General features: G+C 45.8%; 1 protein-coding gene across 2 annotated transcripts in view; it reads right to left on the minus strand.

The window, feature by feature from the left end:
* ATG7 (autophagy related 7) overlaps positions 1-12857 on the minus strand; it is a 1270091-nt gene that overhangs the window by 1233342 nt on the left and 23892 nt on the right. For both annotated transcript variants that reach the window (XM_086938958.1, XM_086938957.1), the window contains exon 2: positions 420-461. The gene's annotated coding sequence lies outside the window, so the exon portion shown is untranslated. The remainder of the gene's footprint in view (positions 1-419; positions 462-12857) is intronic.

The raw sequence follows: 12857 nt of genomic DNA on the forward strand, positions 1-12857 counted from the left end.
TGTGCTGTGCGGCCGTGAATGCGCGTGCTTGTTTGGTCACGTGATTCACGTGAACTTAATGAAAACCGCAGCGCAAGAAGCCCTTGGTTTGACGAGGATTTCGAGCACTTGAATTCTCACTCCCTCAATGCGCTTGCGCGCATTGTAGGTCACGAGACCTAAAAAGGAAGAGGCTATGCGAGGAAGCTGGATTTCAGTACCTCTAAAGAAACCCTTAAAAAAGAAGGGGGAAAAATACAGAGACTATATAAGAGAAGGCTACATAGGGTAGGCAGCAAGAAAAAGTAGCGGAAATAGCGAAGGACAGTAAAGGGCAAAAACATTGTGCACAAACCCAAAAGAAAATTAAGAATACAGTCTAGACAACTGATAGAAGAAGGGAAAGATAAGAGTTACTTTTATTTCAAAAGAACACTTACCTCTGTCTTTTTTCTGCCGAGGGCTCTGGGGCGGATGGAATCCTGTGAAAGAGAAGAAAAGAAGATTATTCATCAACTCACCTCCAGGGTACAAGAGAAAGAGAAATTAAGGAAAAGATTGGAACAAGAATAATTAAACTATATATTTTCAGTTACAATAAATGTTTTCAATAAAAGGCCCAAATATAATCCTGCGAACCAGGTGTCTGACTCCTTTTGGGAATGTGCTAACTAACTCGTCAACTATCAGAAGGTAGACTTAATGAACCACTGGGTATTTCTTCGGGTATTTTAAAAGTGCTAGAAAATACGCACCCATATGACTACATGTGCCTCTGACCAACTCAAATATTCTTGATGATTTAGAATTTGAACCTAATCTTACAATCTCTCCTCACTAATCTACAGAGATTTAATTTCAATATTACTCTAAAACAGCTAATAACTTTTATTAGATCGTCAAGTAGCTTTTCTAAACAAATTTATAAAGCTTGGGCAATCAAGTAGATTTTCTAAACAAACTTATGAGGCTATAATCCTCAAACTGCTGGATCCAAAGGCAGAACTAGCAAGTCGTTCTAAGCGTATGGGCAAACTACAGACAATAAGAGAGAGGTCATTATCTCACTCATTTCCAAAGAAGGTAAAAACGTTAGGCCTGTGATTCATAGGCAGATTGCCATACTGTACCTTGAATCTGACTAATGTTCCACTGGAAAATATATTGTCTATCCTATTCATCATAGGCAAGTTGGCCGGCTCTTGGGCAATCATTTTTTGCATTGTATAGAATTCTGGCATTTTTTTGGGGCCCATCATAAACCCAAGTGATCGATAAGAGCTCCGATTTGCATCGGGTTCCAGGGTGCGTTCCTGGAGATTAAGGTTTAAAAGGATGTTGGTTGCAGGCCTAGTTACCCTCAAGCTTTTGCTCTTCGAGGTTAATATATTTTCAGAGTAGAGTATAAGAAAAAGTGTTTGCAGTCTTTCTGGCATACCGGGTTACAGGCTGATACTGTAAAAGCCTGCACAAATAGGTTAAATCTACAGTAGACGGCCCAGCAGCAGTCAGTTGCACACCACAAAAACAGAATGTGCAGACGTACAGACCTTATTTAAAACTACCAGGCCAAACATTCCTCATTTACAGTTCACACGGGCTGTACTGTGGATGGAACATAACATAACACACCAGTTTTCCAGAAGAAGGTATGGTCTACGTGACTGTTTTTATGACACCAACAAAACTGAAAAAACCCTAAAGCATCTTGTCATGCAAGACTAGGCTTTTACTCTAAAGGAATTATAAAACTTTACTCTTAAATTATGCATGCTCTGTAAGAAGAGAGCGACTATGAATTGGGATTTATGGGGGCTACAAGTCTTGTGTGTAAAGGACGCCCATTGCCAGATTCCTCATCTTTTTGTTAAGTACTACTATTCATTACCCACCGTCAGTTCAAAAACATCCACAAGCAACATTGTGGCATACAAGTGGGAGATGCTCAGTGGGCAGCACATAAACATCAGGGACTGTATTAATGTTTATGAAAAAAAATGTATAGCTTAATGTGTGTGTTTGTTTCGTGAGTTAAAAGTCATTTTCCCATGTACTTTAGAAGACTAAAAGGTTGCTGCTCTCTTAAAAAAAAAATACTTGACAAAATGTCTTATCTAGTTAACATAACTAACATTTGACATGTGTGACATGTATTTGAAATTTTTTAAGCAAATCAGGTTTGTTAAGTTTTCACATAATCAAAGACAAATCAAGAAGCAAGCATCACTGCAAACTTCAAACGCATTAGACAGTACAGAATACTAAAGCTAAACTTACATAACAAATAGAAATAGTATCCGATTCCTCTCCGCAACAACTACAACTGAGTCAATCTGTGTATGGTTTCATGGATATTCCTAGCAAGAAAATAGGCTGCATAAACATGCATGAATGCTCTAGATATGTAGCACAGATGGACTAGCATAATCAGTTATGAGATTACGAGTTGTCTGTTTTAGTTAGGTTGTCAAATAAGTGTAGAGGTTCATGGCCCGTTGACCTGGCTCTTCGACTGAGCCACAGCGCCCAGATACCCCAAGGGGTGAAAATGTTACACTTTACAAATGCTGATTGATTGTTAAGTAGGACAGCAGACAGCATAGGTCCCCTTATGCTTTCAAATCTAAGTACTGTTCTCCCATCCCTTGAAAGTCGCTGCATTGAAATGTAGGTCCAAAGACTTGGGTGTGTTTGTAGGTGGGTGACTGGTCTTTCTGTTTCAAGTGTGCTAACAGGGTAACTTTTCCAGCCTGCAGACAGTTCCCCATGAGGATACAATCAGCCCTGTTTTATTGTTCTAGGAAGTGGGAAGCAAAGGCCTTACTAAACAAAGACTGTACCAGCATGTTTAGGGCATGCCAATATTGTTTTCATTGCTAACAAACTTTCAGGGCTGTACATGGGAAAATCCTACTAGACAAGTCTAAAATACTCCAGGAGGTCAATCTCCCCTAAAAGATGTGCTTATGGTTTGAACATTTTTGAGTACTGTAACTGAGCAAAGGTACTAGCAAACATCAATGAATAGCATGCCTTCCTTCTCAGAATAGAGCTAGAATTAAATTTAAAATCCTGCAAGAGTTGCAGCCATTGGGCTGCTTCAACATCTCGTCACTCCTACAACTACATTTCTGTCTGTAGGGGTAATGTGATTGGAGAAGAGGCATCTAGCTACATTTTATCATATGGCTGATGTTACACCCTTGGATCTGCTGCCTGTTGTCACAAAAGGAGTTATATTTCTAGTAGTAGCCGCCTTAACAACAAGACTAAAAACCCAATGCTATTAGGTAGAACAGAAGCCAACAACCCCCCATGAATGCAAAAAATGCGCTTACAGATGTCAAAGGGTAGGATTTTGCCATCATGATGGATATTGTGAGGCAGTTTCTCTACCACCATCTATCAAAGGTCTAAGCGGCAATGTAGGTATAAAAGAAGGATTACAGCAAACAGAGAGGTGTGGTAAGAGGACGGATATGAGGTCAGAAAGCCTTGTTACTTAGTCCCCAAAAAATCAGTATGGCACTCCATAAACTGCTAAAGTAGATATTTGGGTTGAAGGTCTGTTTAGCTTTCCATATCTGGCAATTTGGGACATTTTAGCCATTGAAAAGTCCCCTCGTTAATACTCATTCCGCAGGTCTTGCCAAGCAGGGAGTGACGTGAAGGAACTCTTCACTAGTTAATCAAGTTGAGGTTTCCCACTCTGCTACCCAGTGGGATTTCACTTGCTCGTTCCCTTTAAATATATAGCACAGAACTTCAAAGATATGTTGACAAATAACTCCTAGGAATGGAATAATTTCTAGGCTTCATAATGATACCCATGGTGTGGTATCATGCCCCTACCTTCAGAGTCACCTTGTATAGTAACCAGTCACATCCTTTTATTGATTGTCCTCTATCCATGTTATTTTCACTCTTGGCATCGAGCCCCACACATTTTAAATTAGGTCAGATAAATGCATTGAGTGGATCAGATCTGGCCATAACAGAAATTAAAATTAAAGTATTTGCGGATGATATCCTTTGCATTCTGACTTCACTAGTCAACTTCATCCCTCGCCCGTAGTTCCACTTATCTAACTTTTAAAGTTGATGGTTTCAAACTTAACCTGCACAAGAGAAATGCAGATCTTGCAACCCAGATCTGACTCAAGAACTGTTATAAAATATATATGCCACTATTAGCGATAAAGTAGATAGATAAACTGCTGAGAGCTTTCTAGATCTACAAGTGTGGTCATTCTACAGCATTCCTCAAATCTTCCCAAATACCTCCAGCTTTATAGGAATCCAATTCTGCCCTCTCAAGCTCAAGACCAACACAGGTGATTTTCCTCTTCGCCCTAGTCATCAGGGTTGTCTCTGGTAGACTAAAGCCACTTGCTAGGACTTCAAAACCACTGGCATGTTTCTTCCAGACCTTATGTTGCCATAGTTTCTGCATACTTAAGTCAAGCTTGGGCGCAAACTTTGCCTCCCAAATCCAACAGACGATCAGATGGAACCCAACTGAAAATCTGGACAAGGGCTGCCCAGTTTCTAGATATATGCCTTTGGAGTTTATAGCACCATCAGCCCACGTAGGAAAACATGAACTTTGACGGATCAGTTGTGAGCCACAACTATTCTCACAATGACCAGTCTCCTATGTTCCAAACTAGGATAGATGTAGTAGCCTTGTTACCTTAACCAAATAACAGCCACCAGCATCATGAAATCATCACCAATGACTTGAGTGGGATGCCTTTACCTTTTGGGTTGCTGGTTCTTGAATGGATATTTTAGAAATTAGTTTTGGGTTTCAAGTTACATCAGCACAAACAAACTACACTTTCTTAACCTGCATCCATGGATTCTGAAAGAAACAAAGGCAGGCCATATATCAAGCCCGATACATTTCAGACTCTAGACTGACAACGCTGCCACATTGACTGAGCATGTAAACACAACCCATTGTAAAGGACTACAGATGTGAAGGTAGAGTATCCGAAATTATTTCCCTTAAGTTAATACTACCCATAGTCATATGTTATTTTTTCTTTCACCAGAGTTTTATTTAGCGCAAACTTGACCTGAAGGTATCAGAGCGCTTTACATGAGCACCAGTTGAGTTACAGACGGGCACATACATTTTTTTTTTTGCTTTACAGACCTTTATTGTGTAATCAACATAATTGTGTTTGGGGTAACAATTGTGCCTCCAAAATGGCTAGGACCTTCTTCTTTTTTGAGCTGCTAATCACGGTCACCATCCTGCTCTTATATATGTAAACAAAAAAAATATTTTTAAAAATACCCAGCACTGTATGGACAATTAATCTAAAAGTGAGTGTGTGTCATACTCTATCTGAATTCCAAACTCTCTACAAATTCCTGGATTTGACTGACTACTCTTGTTACTCCAGGATTGCCATGTGTATAAAGGAGTACTTAGTCATTTAATTTGAATTCAACAATACCTGAGAGACGGTTATAAATATTACCACTCAGCATTGCCACAGCCAAATTACCTGCTCCAGTGAAAATGGAGACTGAACCAGGGCAGTGCAGACAGGAGCACGTTCAAGCCCGCACAAAAAAGCTGCCACCAAATTATCCGAACCACCAAGCGTGCAGCTCTGGCAGACTGCATTGATGCCAGAACCAACAGAAGCAAATAAATATTTGCCACTGTGAAAGGTTTCACCTCACCAACAGCTGCCTCCAAATGGATCATCCCCTCGCAGGACGTCTGCAACAATCTCTCTCAATTAATCAGCAGCAAAATCACTGCCATTTACAGCAACTTCTGCCTGCAACCGAGCCCGACACATCTCTTGATCTTATCCAAGAAACCAATGCTAACCACTTGACCCATCATCACCCCAGAATAAACCGTCGCCATGAAGTCCATCCATTCAGGTTCCCTGTCGGACGCCTGACCCCAACACGCCTATTCCAGTGGACTAAAACTCATCAGCACCATGCTCACTTCCATTCGAAAAGCCTCCAACTCTTTCTCGATCTTCCCGATGCTTGGAAACATGCACCTGTCCTCCCAGTGCTTACGAAACCTTCTGTGGACTCTTCAACACTCGCCCAACTACAGACTGATCTCCCTTCTACCATTCCCAGCCAAGGTCTTACAGAAAGTCATCAAAACTCACCTCACCGAATAACTCAACGGCAACCAATTACTTTAATCCACTCAGTCTGGTTTCAGACCAAACTACAGCACAGAAACTGCCCTAATCGCTGCCACGGACATCTGCATGACTCTGTACAGAGGAGACACTGCAGCCCTTATCCTCCTGGACCTCTCCACAGCATCTGGCACAGTCTCCCACCCTATCCTCTTCCAAATCCTACACGACATTGGAATCTAAGAGCAAGCACTCTGATGGACCTGCTCCTTCCTTACCGGAATGTCCCAGTCAGTCAGCCTGGCGCTGTACACCTCGGACACATGCTACCTCATCTGCAGAGTTTGAGTTTGAGTTTGAGTTTAAAAATATTTATATAGCGCACTTTCACCAGCGGTTTCATGGCGCTGCAACAAACAGATCCCCAGAGTGGGAGTAACAGAAAATAATAAGAAAAAAAGACAAAAAGCAAGTAATCTAATTAAAAGATTTAGCAAATAGATAGGCTTTAAGCTTTTTTCGGAATTGGGGGTAGAGAGCTGGAGATCTAAGCTCTAAAGGCAGGGAATTCCACAGGACAGGGGCGAGGGTCGCAAACTTCGATCCTCCCCATTTCTTCCTCCGAAAACGGGAGACTGAGCACAGGGATTGCGTGGATGAGCGTAGTTCTCTAGTTGGAGCATAGGGAACGATCTCAGATGAAATAAAAGCCGGAGCCGCGCCCAGTCGTGCTTGAAAGATGATAGAAACAAGCTTAAACTGGACGCGTTCGCGGACAGGGAGCCAATGTAAGGATTTGAGAAGGGGTGTTACGTGATGGGATTTAGGGAGGTTGAACACCAGCCGTGCCGCCTGGTTCTGGATCAACTGCAAGCGCCTTAAACTATATGCAGGTATACCTGCATATAGGGCGTTGCCGTAATCCAGGCGGGAAATAACCATCGCCAAGATGATCAATTTCAAGGCATCAAAAGAAAAAAAGCGAGATACCTTGCGGATGGTGCGCAGTGAAAGGAAAGAAGAGGACACCACAGAACTAACCTGAGAGTGAAGAGTGAGCTGAGAATTAAGTTTGATACCTAAAGTTTTAACTGAGGAAGAAGGAACCGGGGGAGAACCAAGGGAAGGGGGCCAAAAAAGTGGAGACCAGGGACTGGAGGAACCACCCGTCAACACCAGCTCGGTCTTATCTGGGTTAGGTTTCAAGTGGTTGTGGTTCATCCAGTCCCGGATAAAAATCATAATAGACTGGAAATTAGAGATGGAAGCAGAGGAAGAAGACAGATTGAAAACAAGTTGGAGGTCATCCGCATAATTGTATACGCTGACCTCCATTTGCTGCAACGAAAAAATAAGGGGGGCAATATAGAGGTTAAACAAAAGAGGTGAGAGGGAGGAACCTTGGGGGACCCCGCACTGAACTTTCCGGAAGTCCGCAGAAAAATCACCCAGGCGAACAGCCTGGGTGCGGTCCCTCAGGAAGGAGGATAACCATACCAGGGCGGAACCCCCGATCCCCGCCGCCCCGACACGGGAAAGCAAGATGGTATGGTCAACCGTGTCAAAGGCGGCTGAGAGATCGAGGAGAACCAAAGCCTGGGTCTGGTTAGTATCCATACCCTCCCTGAGGTTGTCAAGGACCGAAAGTACTACGGACTCCGTAGAGTGTGCGGGCGGAAGCCGGCCTGGCGGGGAGCCAAAACCCCACACTCCTCCACAAAAGTGCTCAAGGAACTGGTAACATGGCGTTCAAGCACCTTGGCCAAAAATGGTAGGAGGGAGATGGGGCGAAAGTTGGCGGGGACCGAAGGGTCTGCGCCGGGCTTCTTTAGGATGGGAACAATAACAGCTGTTTTCAGTGAATTGGCTACAACCCCCTGGGAAAGAGAACTGTTGAGGAAGTGAAGAGGGGGATCTGGACAAGTTGTATAAATGTGGCGAAGGATGTGCGCGGGGCAGGTGTCCAATGGGGAGCCGGAATTTGACAAGGGGAATTATCGAGGTCAAGGATTCTTTAGTCAAGGGGGGGAAGGCATCAAGTTGTCCCTTAGGTGGAGGACACTGAGGGTCAACAAAAGTGGGGGGGGTGAGGGAATGTTGGCTTTAATAATGGCAATCTTCTCAATAAAAAAATTATTTAAGGAGTGACAAAGGTCCTGGGAAGGGGAGGGCTTAAGAGATGTCCTATCAGAGAATGCCAAATTGTGGACAATCGAGAAAATTTCCCTCGGTTGATTCTCAGCTGCAAGAATCTTTGAGGAGAAGTAGGCCGTTTTTGCAGCCAAGATGGCCTTCTTGTATTGAGCCAGGATAGTAGTGAACTCAGATCTGAGTAGGGGACAGTAGTGCCTCCTCCAGGCCCGCTCGGCTCGGCGTACCGCTAATTTGATGGTCTTAAGATCCTCGTTAAACCACAAGTTGGCATCCTTCTCCCGCTTTGAAGTCACCCGCTTCAATGGGGCAATGGAATCACAGCCTAAGGAGAGCCAATGTTCAATGGCAACGGCCTGAGAGAGAGAGGATAGGCCTTGTAGGGTAGGGTAAGAGGAGGTTAATAATGCGGATAGATTCTCCGGATCCACTCGGCTCCATGAGCGGACCCAAACATTTTTTGGGAGCGGGGGCCTAACAGTAGGGTTGATGGGAAGGGTAAACGAAATCAAATGATGGTCAGACCAGGTGCAGGGTAAAATGGACAGGGAATCTACCGGGCAGTTCAAGGACCAAATCTGATCTAAGATATGTCCTTTGACATGAGTGGGAGAATGAACATGTGACACAAAATTAAGGGATCGAAGGATGTCTGAGAACTCTTTTGAAGACGGACATTCCGCTGGATCTGAAGGCCAAAAGTTAAAATCTCCCAATAAGATGGAAGAGTTATTGACCGTAAGTGTGGCCAGTACCTCCTGAAAATCAGGGAGAAAGAGCAGGGGTGACTGTGGGGGACGGTAAGTGAGAACACAAGTAAGAGGGGGGGTGGTAGATGTAGTACGAATGGCAAGGTACTCTGTTGTGGCGATATCTGGCAGAGATAGAAGTTGGAAGGGAGGTCAGCCCGGGTAATAACCGCTACACCACCCCCAGCCCTACCAGTAGAACGGTCTGCTCGTAGAGCATAATATGGAGCAGGGAGAGTGGCCAATAAGACAGGGAGAGAATCATCACTAAACCAAGTCTCTGTTAGGAAGAGAAGATCCGGTGCGTGAAGGTCTAGCAGCACCGACAGTTCGTGTGAGTGGGCCACTGCCGACCGGGTGTTAAGGTAATAGGCCGAGAGAGTCCTAAGTGATACTAGGCTGGCATCTTCTTTGGGGAGACGGAGGGGAATGGGGGGAGGGAGAGGGCGGGGAAGAAAAGAGGCGGGGGACAGATCAAGTGAAGATATGCGAAAGCAAGTGGGGGCAGACAAAGGCCACGGGCCATGGAGACTGCGGAGTTGAGAGGAAGTGTAAGTGATGGATTGGGCAGAATGACGTGCCCCTAGCCCCGGTCGGCCGCAGACGGGCTTAACTTCGGCGCAACTTCGGCGCGCCTTCGTCGCGCCCGCTGCGCCCGTCCGCTGCGCCGCCGAGGCTGGCCAACCAAAATATAGGGACACATAAGGGGGAGTGGCAGGGGGGGAGGGGCCCAAACACTGCAGCGCTGACCCAGAGCCGCCCAAGATGGAAGCCTCGCCCGTCTCAGGAGGAGACGATCAGCGGGAGGCGCTCTGGGTGGCGTGCAGGAGGGAGAGGCTGCTAAAATGAAGCTCTGCGCGAAGGTCCAGAGCGCAACTGAAAAGCACAACGTGCGTAGAGCAAGGTCAGTGAAAGTCTAAAAGAAGCGTTGCTCCCGGCGAAGCCTCGGGAGATCTGTGATGATGATAGGCGCGAGGTCCGCTGGGCGCCTGAAGTACTTGTCGGGGGGGAGGGGCCCAAACACTGCAGCGCTGACCCAGAGCCGCCCAAGATGGAAGCCTCGCCCGTCTCAGGAGGAGACGATCAGCGGGAGGCGCTCTGGGTGGCGTGCAGGAGGGAGAGGCTGCTAAAATGATGCTCTGCGCGAAGGTCCAGAGCGCAACTGAAAAGCACAACGTACGTAGAGCAAGGTCAGTGAAAGTCTAAAAGAAGCGTTGCTCCCGGCGAAGCCTCGGGAGATCTGTGATGATGATAGGCGCGAGGTCCGCTGGGCGCCTGAAGTACTTGTCGGGGGGGGAGGGGCCCAAACACTGCAGCGCTGACCCAGAGCCGCCCAAGATGGAAGCCTCGCCCGTCTCAGGAGGAGACGATCAGCGGGAGGCGCTCTGGGTGGCGTGCAGGAGGGAGAGGCTGCTAAAATGAAGCTCTGCGCGAAGGTCCAGAGCGCAACTGAAAAGCACAACGTGCGTAGAGCAAGGTCAGTGAAAGTCTAAAAGAAGCGTTGCTCCCGGCGAAGCCTCTGGAGATCTGTGATGATGAGTTCCGTAAGGATCCTCCCTGAGCCCGATCCTCTTCAACGCATACATGATCCCTTTAGCAAGCATCATCCGCTCACACAGTAACAACACCCTGCCCTAAGCTGATGGTACAGAAATCATTCTCTCCCTCATGGATAAAACGCCAAGTACCTGGATCAAGTTACATGCCTGCATGACTGAAATCACCCACTGGGTGAAGATCAACTGTCTAAAACTAAACACAGACAAGACCAAAATCATGACCTTAAGAAAGAGCACATCACTGAGTAGCCAACAGAGCGAGGACCGACACCCACCCACTGACGCTAAGAACCTTGGGATCATCATTAACAGCAAAGTCAACATAACTGGCCAAATCAATGAAGTGACCGCTTCATACTTCCATGCCCTGAAGATGCCAAGAATGATTTTCAAATGACTCCGAATTAGCCCCCAGAAAACCTCACACGTGCCCTGTTCACAAGAAAGCTGGAAAATGGGAACACCCTCTTTGCCAGAATCAACAAAAAACTCAGCAGAAGGTTACAGACTATTCACAACTCTGCAGTAATCACTCTAAACCTCCCAAGCAGCACTCACATTGCACCACACCCGAAGGAGCTCCACTGGCTCCCCATCCACAAACAAACACAATTTAAACTCCTGAACCACAGTTTCAAGGCACTACATAACACTGGCCCAGCATACCTCGACAATCGCATCAGCTTTTACAACCCTTCCAGACACCTCTGCTCGTCTGGACTCTTACTTGCACAAATCCCATACATACGAAAAATTAGATCTAGTGGCCAAGCCTTCTCCTACATCGCTCCTAAAGCATGGAATGACTTGCCTCTACACATAAGAGCCTCCTTCTCACTTCTTGAACTCCACAAAAAGCTGAAGACCTGACTTCGAGTAATCCCAGCAGGCCCTAGGTGTGCCTAGGCTCATACCTACTGAGCATCAGGATATCTCGGGTGATAGTGCGCTCTACAAAACTGCATAACATAACAGTGAGATAGTGAACAACCACAGAAATAAAAACGTATCTTAAAGAAACTACATCTGGACTGGTGAGGCTCTTGTAGTAGGCATTGTGCAATACAGTTGCACTGAAGGCCCCTAAATAGGGTAACCCATTAAATGTACAGAACAGAGTAGCAGAGGTAGTACAGGTAGCCTCTATGTAGGGACTCCGGCGTACGAGCTCCGGCGCCTTCAACTTATTCAAAATCAGGCTGCGCGCCTTATCTACAGACTCCCTAAGTGCCACCGCGTAACCCCTTTACTCAAATCCCTCCACTGGTTACCCATCTCGCAGCGCTCCCTATTTAAGTTGGGCTGCCTAACTTTTATGGCTCTAGCCGGCACTGCTCCAGGGTTTGTCAACTCAAAAATTTACGCCTATCTTCCCAACAGAAGCCTTCGCTCTTCTACTCAAGCTCTTTTGGAAGTACCTCGCTTTAGGAGGAAAAAACAGGGAGGCCTGCGTTTTTCCACCCTTGCCCCCCGCTTCTGGAACGCTCTCCCTTTCACCATCCGGTCCCTCTCTGTCTACACGGACTTTCGCAAAGCTTTAAAAACTCATCTCTTTTCCCTAGCTTTTCCTCTGCAATAATCTCCCTGCTCCTCCCCCCTCCTATGTCAAGTCACAGCGCCAAGGAACCGCTAGGTGTTAGTGCGCTTAGTACATTTCTTCAACTTCAACTTCAACTTCTAGGAGGGTTGGCACAAGGGAGACCGGAGCTACTGGTCACGAATCGTTGTAGTTGAGATAGTTTGCCAAAGGTGTCCAGTGACCTGTCCTACTATGACTCTGCAAACTCGGCCAAGGACAACCACTTCCAAGAAGTCAATCGAAAACACACAAAGCCCGAAAACATGACAGCCCACTCACCACTACCAAAGTACATAAACAGCCAGAGTTCTCATAATGGACACATAGTGATCTTTCAGTCAGGACTATTCCACTGCAGATGCATCAACAGAGCTTCTGCTGTGCCATTCTACCATGCACTGGCATGCACCACAATCCCGCAGCACACACAGAACTTGCAAGATGCAACTTCTTGGTATCATCATCCTGACTCGTGTCACTTAATCAAGCTCTCGTTATGTCCTCTATCTTGACATGCAGAATCCACTTGTAACTCACTCACCACATAAACATAGCATAGTTCAGATGCTGCCGCTATCAGTACACCCTACAGATTTAAAACCTGAATGTGGTGGATCCTCTTCTCACCATTCTGAAGATGATAAAATGTGAATCACCTAACTGGTATACAATAAACACCTCTTATTTACCACCTTTAAGTAATTTAGTT

Source organism: Lissotriton vulgaris, chromosome 9 (genome assembly GCF_964263255.1).
Source record: "Lissotriton vulgaris chromosome 9, aLisVul1.2, whole genome shotgun sequence".
In the NCBI taxonomy this organism is placed as follows: Eukaryota; Metazoa; Chordata; class Amphibia; order Caudata; family Salamandridae; genus Lissotriton; species Lissotriton vulgaris.